Genomic DNA, 9,156 nt, shown 5'->3' with positions numbered 1-9,156 from the left:
GGAGAGGTCCCAGCCATCAGAGGTCTGTGCCTCCCATGCCAGATCGATTACTCATTCATGATGGGATGCTAAAAGCCACTTAGCTTCCCTAAATGTCACAACCACTCTGTAGAAAACAGAAGGTACAGCACCTCCTCTGCCCACCCACGGGCTAATGGGATCACAAGTCATAATGCCAGATGTTCCCTAACAGCTGCAGCACATCATACCCACAGAAGGGGCGAGAAATCAACCCCCTCTGCCCTGGAGTGATGCCAGCACCCTACCTGGTGTCCGGTTTGTTCCCCCTGCCATTTAGGAAACACAGAGGATGACTAAGGGACCAGTCCTCTTCCTCATGATTCACCTGGATTGAGTCATTTTAGCCTTCTCATGTCATAATAACAAATAAGCCAATTACTATTGTCATATGACACTGCAGACAGCTGAGGACAGAGGGATCTCATGACATTCTCTGGTGTAGGTGCCTGTCAATGGGCTTGGACCCCGTCCCTAACTCTATACCACCAGCAGGCTCTCTGTCTCTCTGCTCTGCTGCCTTTCTGTGTGGTCTCAACTCCATAAGGACATGGCCCACACGGGTTCCCTGAACCCTACGATCTCCCTGAAACCCAGCTTCCATCAGATGGCTCTGCTTGGAAGTCAGTAAACAATGGAATCAGATGTACAAATTCACAATCAAATTTTGCTAGTTCTCTCTGGACTTCTGTCAGGAAGGTGCCTACAGTTGTCCCTATTGTGAAGGCAGTTTAACCGTGTTCTTTACTGACAGTGCCACCCCCTGTTCCCCACTCAGAGCAGAGCACTATAATGCATCAGATTTGGTCACCTGAAAAACTTACTGTGGCCATGGTTATTCAGAATAGTGATTGGAGATTACTTGGTGTCCTGTATGTGAGACAAACCCATGAAGAGTGTAAGCTGTGTTTTACATGGAGCAATATTTTAATTTTCTTCGTCATAAGTGTTGCTGCCACCACAGAATTCAATATACATTTGAAAGTCAAGATTGGTTCACATTCGATGGCAGCCAATAATTCAAGTTCATGTCTAGATACTACCTGATTATTGACTGCTGGCATCAAAATACCTTGCTGGGCCATGCTTGGTGGGTGAGGCCTGTCATCCTTGCCCTTTGGGAGGCTGAGGCAGGAGGATCACTGGTGCCCAGGAATTTGAGGTTGCAGTGAGCTATGATGACACCACCCACACTCTAGCTTTCTAGCCAGGGAGGCAGAGTGAGACCCTGTCCTCCCCCCAACCCTGAGAATATCTGCCTGAAGCAATGGTGCTAAATGATGATTTTTAATAAAGGCATCATCTCATCTAAAAGAGTTTGGGATTGACATCAAAATGGATCAGAGTTCCCTTATCATTCTTTCCTCTCTCCCCCATGTCCTATTGACAACTATCAATAACATCTTCACTTACTGGGATACATTTGTTACAATTAATCCAAAACTTGGTACCTGATTCTTTAAAGCAGAGGTCCTCAAACTTTTTAAACAGGGGGCCAGTTCACAGTCCCTCAGACTGTTGGAGGGCCAAACTATAGTTTAAAAGGACAGGCAGTGGCTAAGCAGGACAGGCAGTGGTGGCAAAAACACCCAGCAGGCCGGATAAATGTCCTGGGCAGGTCTCATGTAGCCCGCGGGCCATAGTTTGAGGATGCCTGCTCTAAAGAGAATCATTTCCAGTCAGGTTCACTCTTTCTGTTGGGCATTTCTGTCAAGTGTGACATGCTCAAAGCCCTGTTGTGCTCTCCCTGACCTCAAAGTCCCCTTATTTTAATGCTTTATCTCTGTTGCTGGTCCACAGACCCTGGAAACTATGGAGATTTTCACCGCTTTTGTGGTTTTGCGTTTTCCAGAATGTCAGGTAGTGGAAATGATATCTCATGGAGCTGTTTTAGACTATGATTTCACTCATCCCTGTATATTGAATGTTCCTTGATCTCTCTGTGATGGCTTGTGTAGATCTAACACTTCATCTGTTTATCACCTTTGTTTCAGCAAACCAATGTTTCTCCTGTCCCTGCTGCCCTTCAGTCATCCCAGATACCCCACCCATCCCTCTCTATCCCCAGCCTGTTCCCCTGACCCCACTCATGCCACCTACTCACCTCTGGTGCCCCCTGGACCTATTTAGGTCATCAACTCCTTCTCGTCTGGTCCCTGCCTACCCTCACTGTTGCATGGCCTGGTGGCCCCCCTCCACACCCCCCTCCCAGCCCCCTGTTTCTGCCTGGTGGCCCCCATCCATTGCTGGCTCCCAGCCCCCTGTACCTGTCTGGTGGCCCCATTCACAGCCCACCCCCAGCCCCTTGTTCTTGCCTGGCAGTGCCCCTTCACAGCCCCCTCCCAGCCCCAAACCCCTGTCCTCCTACAATTGCCTTGCGCCCCTTTTTCTGGTGGCGTTCAAACAGAATTGCCCCAGAGCCACTGGCCAGGCAACCCTCCCCACCTGCATCCTGCCTATTTCACAGGCTGCATTGGTGGCGGTAGCCCCTTAGGTTGCAAATCCAACAACAGGATGTGGGGCCATCCCTCAATGCCTGCAATGGACTGGCCATGGACTTGAAGCACAGGCAGGGACTTTGCTTTGCAGCATGCCTTTTTCTGGGTAGAAGTGAGAGATACCCCTCAGCAAAATGGGTCTTTTTCCCTGGTTTCCAACATCATGGGTTTCTGTGGTCTCTGATGCTGCTCAGACAAGAGGCCTGTCCCTAGCCCATGTCACCTTCCCCATGAACTTGTACCTCCTCCTCTGAGGTATTCTTTCTCGTTAGCAGGTGGACTGCAGGCTAGTGTCACTAGGTGATGCGAAATGGGCAGGATGCAGATGGGGAGGGTTATTTGACTGGTGGGTGGGGTTGCCTGGCCTCTGGCTCTGGGGCAATTCTGTTGGAGCACCATCAGAACAGGAGCCCAAGGCAATTGCAGGTGGGCAGGGCTGGGTGGGGGCTGTGGAGAGGACTGTCCTCAGACCAGCTGCCTCCCTAACTTGCTCGTCGACTACCACAGCCCACTTCCACAGGTGTTTCTGTCTCAGGCCCTCCCTGTTGCATACCACCAGCAACACCTGGAATTTCCTGCCAAACTGCACAGGACAGATCTCATAAACCGGCCAGGTCACAGCTCCAGCTGGGAGACAGAGCCTGAAAGTGGCTAGGCCAGGAAGGATCCACCCTGCTTGACTGCTGCCCACACAGGCTCATCGAGTCATCGCACATTGAAATGGCCATCAATCTAGCCATCCCTGGGCCTCAGGCTGCACCATTTGCTCTAGGGCAACCTGCCCATCCACTCCATCCTCCCCAAACACGCCGACAAGGAGCATTTCATCACACTCTGCAAGGTGGCCACTGTGCTGCTGGAGGGTGAGGCCACTGCCCAGTGGCAGCCTGAACCCAGTGCTCCAGTCTCGGTGCCTGGTCTACTGCTACAGAAGCTGCGCGATGACAGCAGCTGGGCCTACTACCCCAAGATGGTTTCAACAAGTTCCAAACAGAGTACTCAGAGCCCTGAGAGACCAACGTGGACAGGTCATCCTCACCCAGTATCTTGCCACCTATCTCTGTGCTGGGCCTGGTGGGCCTAGGCATCAGCTCTGATTGCTCCCACTGTGAGTCAGACTCAGAGATGCCTACCAGTGCCACTGAGTCAGATGGCAGCCCTGTGTCATCTACCAACCAGCCTTCCCTGTCCAGATTCTGCCCTACCTTTACCTTGGCTGCACCAAGGACTCCATCAACCTGGATGTGCTTGGAAAGTATGGCATCAAGTATTTCCTCGATGTCACACTCAACTTTCCCCATGCCTTGGAGCATGGTAGTGAGTTCCATGAGGCAGATCCCCATCTCTGACCACTGGAGTCAGAACCTCTCCTGGTTCTTCCCTAAAGCCATCAACTTCATTGACGAGGGCTACTCCAGGAAGTGTGGTGTCCTGGTACACTGCCTGGCAGGGATCAGCTGCTCAGTGACAGTCACTGTGGCCTAGCTGATGCAGAAGATAAACCTGTCACTCAGTGACAGCTGTGACTTCGTCAAGAAGAAAAAGTCCAACATCTCCCCCAACTTCAACTTCATGCAGCAGCTGCTGGACTTTGAGTGGACGCTGGGGCTAAGCAGCCCATGCCACAACCATGCTGCCCAGTGAGCAGCTCTATTTCTCCACACCCACCAACCACAACCTGTTCCTGCTCAATACTCTCCAGTCCACGTGAGGCCTAACACACTGTTGGGCATGACACCAGGTCCCTGCTCAGCCCTCCACAGGGCCACCTGGGAGGGCCCAAGCCTGCTGCCTCTGGCCTGAGGAACCCACAGACATCCCCTATGCCCAGAGGCCCAAGCTAACCAGTTGCTGAGTGCCCCTACCATCCTGTGGGAGCAGGGCCCACAGGCAAGGCCTCCCTCTGCAAGGGTTGCTGAAGAGGCCTCAGCTCTCAGACGTGTGGCTTTGGGGGTCCAACAGGGCTTCATCCTTTCCTAGGACACTCCTTTCTGCTGATGGCCCAGCCAATTTGGCTACTTTTGAAAGATGTATCCATGGACTTGAGTTGACTTTTTACCTTTGGCAGGTAAATCCAAGCTTCCTGGAGTACAAAGAGTGTTCCAACTTTTCTTGATGTTTCTTTTGTTTACAAAAAAGTGTTATTTTCAGGCAACAGTGGATTGTATAAACTAGTATTTCATCCCTTTCTTGATCCTACAGAGAGAAGCCTTCTCAGTTTTGTTTTTCATTCTACAGAAAATTATGTTTGGTTTTGTTTTTTATGGAAAAGACAAATGCCATGTTGATCTTCACCAAATGCATTTTGCACATGTGTGAAGCCTCCGTTTCTTTGGTGGGCCCCTCTTAAAGGGGTGGCTTCCTCTTCTCCAGGTGTTGGGACCCCCAGTCGTGCCATCTCTCACCCTTGGCCCAGTCCAGCTTGGGCACTGCACTTGGCAGTGAGGACTGCTGCAAGTTGTGATTGGTGGGCTGGGTGGGTGGTCTTTGAAATCTCAGCCCTCCCATTCTCCCCTCTGGAGGTCCCTACAGACCTCCCTGAGGTAAAAGGTGAGGGGTCTGGGTTTTGCCACCATCCTGCCAGAGATTGGCAGCAGGGTACTACCAAGCAGTAGCATGAAGCCTAGGGCTCAGCTCCTAGGAGGGCATGGGCCCTGGGCCCTTTTATATATTTACCCATTGCTTCTGTCTCTCTCTGTAACTGGGAGTGGAGGCCCAGTGGCTGGGGAGAGCTTAGGTGGTGGGCCAACCCTGCCTCCAAATTCTTCCCTGACTCTGGCTGTTGCTTTGGTCCAGCTGCCTCTCCCAGCCCCCTTGTCCCATTGAAGCCTGCCATGCTCTCATTTTGTCCATGCCCTCTACTGCCAGGAGACTTGCACCCATTTCAGCCCTAGGGTGGGGGGTGGGGGGGCAAGGATGGTTAAGTGGAAGGGGTGTGTGGCTCTGTCTACCCCATCCTCTATATCCACAGAATAAAAGCCACAGATTCCATTATCCTCCTCCTACCTCAGTTCTATCAGGCATCAGGACTGCATGGGGACCCAGGGAGGGGTAAGTTGTCAGGCCAGGGTCCCTGATGGAGCAGCACTCAGCATGTGAGTGAGGTCCCAGAAACTCTGCCCCACTATATCTTACCTCACAGGGGTGGCTTTCAGGGATTCTGTTGGGCAGCAGATTAACATCTTGCCATAGTTGAGAAATTGATGAAAACTTCCATGCTGTACATGGTTCTTTATCTTTTATTTTTAAAAAGAAAAACTCAGAAGCATCAGATTTGTGGAAATGAGGGTATGCTAGAGGGTGATCAGTTTTGCTTTATGATCTTATGAAGGAAAATCTGTGACCCCATGACTATATACACACCCATATGTATATATATATATCCCAAACCAATAATGGGACTGTTTATATTGCAAGTAAATATTATTTTTTCTAAAAAAAAAAAAAAAGAAGAAGAAGAAAGAAAGAATCTACCTTGTGACCAGAAGTACTCAAAACTAAGCTCAGAAAGAATCAAGAAGGAAATCATCCTAGGGTGACTTGTCTAGACCTCAGAGGGAGACCCTGACTCACCTCTTTCCCTTATTGCCACTTTTTTCTTTTCCTCCAAGTTAAAAAAAAAATAAGCACTCATTATTTGTAAATAATGGAGCAGATAAGAATAAAGTCTTTCAGTTCTTTAAAGCTCTCTGGCTCAGAGCATTCCTGTCACCATTGGTCTCCAATGGGCAGACAGCAACTTCCTCTTGTTAGCACAGTGCCTGGGGCTTCCCTGAGGTCACCAGCTGTGGGGAGGAAGAGGGATCACCAAGGGACCTTTCTCCTTCACCAAGGACATGTCTCAATCTTTTGGGGCCTCTCTCCTTTATTGGAGATCCTTCCTTCCCCTGTGGACTCCTGTCTTTCACCTGAGGGCCCCTCCTTCATGTGGGGATGAGTCTTCTTCTGGGATCTTGTCCTCCCTCCAGGATGCTCATTCCTCCCCAGACTGAAAGTGTGATCCTGGCCATGGACTGCCCCATCCAGTCCCTTCTCCCCATGCTACATGCACACCACTACCAAATTGTCAGTTCCCCATCTCTGGCCATCTGCAATCACATTGCTCTGGGACATCTAAGGCCTGGACATTCTCTCCTTTCCTCATGGCCTCAAGACTCCAGGTCTAGGCTGCAAGACTGTCTCAAAAATTACCAAAACTCCCTTCCATTTCCCTTGAGTCAAAAAATTAAGGTAGGGATACCTAGACCCTGAGGATTCTGAGAGACACAAAGAAAAACTAAACACGTGTTGCAATCTGTGCATGAACTCTGGTGGTCTATCTGTCCAAGGCTGCCCTTGTTGTTTGATGGCAGAGCCATCCCCTCCCTCCCCACTGGAGGGAAACAAGTGCCAGGGCTGGTTAGCAGGAAAGGAGCAGGGGTAGAAGCCTGGATTTCATGCCAGAGTCACCCAGAGAGGGGTTCCTCAGGCAGGACAGAGGCACTCTCTCCACTTGGTGCTCCTGTGGGTGAAGTGGGCACCCTAGCCTCATTGGAGAGCCAGGCTGCTGGTGTGAGAGGAGCTCCCTAGCCCTCCCAGCCCACAATACTCCTTACCCTGGCCAGCACCTCTTGCTGATAGAGAATCAGTCCCCCAACTCAGAGGGTCATTGTGCGCAGGCTTACAGTGGGGTGGGATGCAAGAGTGTGGGATGAGTCTGCCCTCCAGGAACCTCTGCCTGCTTTTGCAGGGCAAGCCAGATGTTATTGGTCCCACCGTGGAGCAGCAGGTGGCCCCCACCTGTGCCTCCTCCCTGCAAGCGCAATGACTGGTTCCTGGAGGCTGGGAGGGGATGAGGAGTAGTGTGGTGCATAAGCAACATGTGAGCATGTTTTAGGGAACACAACAGGATCCTCTTGTAAGCAAAATAGTGGAACTCTTTCTAAACTTGGCTCAACCCTCTAGGACATCCCCAGGGCTTTTGCCTAAGGGACCCCAAAACTCCAATCACAACCTTGAATACAGGCTGGCCCTGTCAGTGTTCACGGCTTGTATTCATGAGGGTCAGCCCTTATGTGCAAAATGATTCCAGCCCTCGCATGGTCAGAAGGACTACATAAGATGATGCATCCTTATGCATATGGTTAAGGTTAGGCTGGCTTATATGCTCAGCAAGTTTTGGCCATTAGGACTAGAGTTTCACACTTTCATTATTACTGAAGTTGTCTCAGAGCTAGGAGCTGCAGGGGATGATCCAGGTGGTGAGGTCCTGAGTAGGCTCCACAGTGGGAAGGCCATGTGGGAGGTGGCCGGGATGGAGTGACAAAAGGCTTGAGAAGCCAAGGTGTGCCAGTGGCTGACAAATGAGAGCCAGTGGAGCTCAAACTGGGAAAGGAGAGAATACACAAGTTGGCTGGCTGCACCTTGGCAAGAGAGGAGCAGATGGGAGGTGAAGTTGAAGGGAGCAGCAAAATAGACCCTTGTTTCTTCCACGGGGTCCAACCTAATTCTAGAGTTGAGATGACTGGCACAGTCGCCATGAGCCACCTGGGATTGTCTAGCACTGAAAATGTCATGAGCAAGAGTACAGATGTCCTATAAGTTGGAAAATAGAAACCAGATTTGAATGACTTAGTACTCAAACATGGAGAAGACTTGGTTGACTTTATTAAAGTAATGGCACATGAAATGGTGTTTTTTAATCTATTGGAATGAATAAAAATATGATTGAAGTTAATTTCATCTGTTTCTTTGACTTTTTAAAAACAAATTTGAACTTTTTAAAGTGGATAAACTTTACTTTTTTACAGTTTAAGGCTCCTAAGGAAACTGAGCAGCAAGTACTGTGTTTCCAAATATCCCTACACATGGATGATCTCCAGTACCAGAGTGGCACCTTTGTGATAGTTGGTGAACCTATAAGGACACTCTATTTAGTCACCTGAAGTTCAGAGTTGATATGAGGGTGCTGGTTTGGTGTTGTATGTTCTATGGCTTTTGACAATAGAATGATACGTACCCAACACTGTATCATTATACGAAATGGTTTCACTGCCACCAAAATCTGCTGTGCTGTGCCAATCTTTTTGACTTTAAAAAAATGTAGTCAGCAGAAAATTTGAAATGACATTTGTGGCTCACATTTGTGACTTGTGAGTGCCATATATTTCATTTGAACAGTTTTTGTGCTGAAGAGGTTTGAAGTATTAAAAAAAGAAAAAGAAAAAGAAAGAAAATCCCTCCCAAAAATGCTAAAAGAAAGTAAAAATGACCACACTTCTCTGGGAATGGCATGGTTAGTGCTTAAGAGCAGTGTCAGAGGTCCCAAACGGAAAGTCAATTGATTGGACCCTATAAAACTATGAAACTCTGTTAAATAAGAAACAGAAGTGTCCAGACTGTGTTAAGGAATTATGAGGTCAATTTAAAAAAAAAAAAAAAAAACCCTTTGTAAAGATACCTCATGAATAACATTTCCTGACCTGTGATGAGTAAAAAATGTCACTTTCTAATAGATTCAGGAATCACAATTTGCTTTGAGAACTCAAGAGGATTTTACCCAATGCCTCCATGAAATGGCATCTAATGGTATATGAAACCTGGGCTCATGGAAGGCTTTCAAGTCTAACCTGAGATTCTTTATAAAATTTTATATTTTTAT

General features: G+C 48.9%; 1 pseudogene; it reads left to right on the top strand.

Annotated features, from left to right (window-relative positions):
* Positions 1 to 568: 568 nt before the first annotated feature.
* LOC100949868 lies at positions 569 to 4,227 on the top strand (annotated as a pseudogene).
* The last annotated feature ends 4,929 nt before the right edge of the window (positions 4,228 to 9,156 follow it).

Source organism: Otolemur garnettii, unplaced genomic scaffold (assembly GCF_000181295.1).
Source record: "Otolemur garnettii isolate 467f Iridium unplaced genomic scaffold, OtoGar3 scaffold00313, whole genome shotgun sequence".
NCBI lineage: Eukaryota > Metazoa > Chordata > Mammalia > Primates > Galagidae > Otolemur > Otolemur garnettii.
The sequence above is the reverse complement of the archived record's forward strand: the minus strand, read 5'-3'. Positions and strand labels throughout refer to the sequence as shown.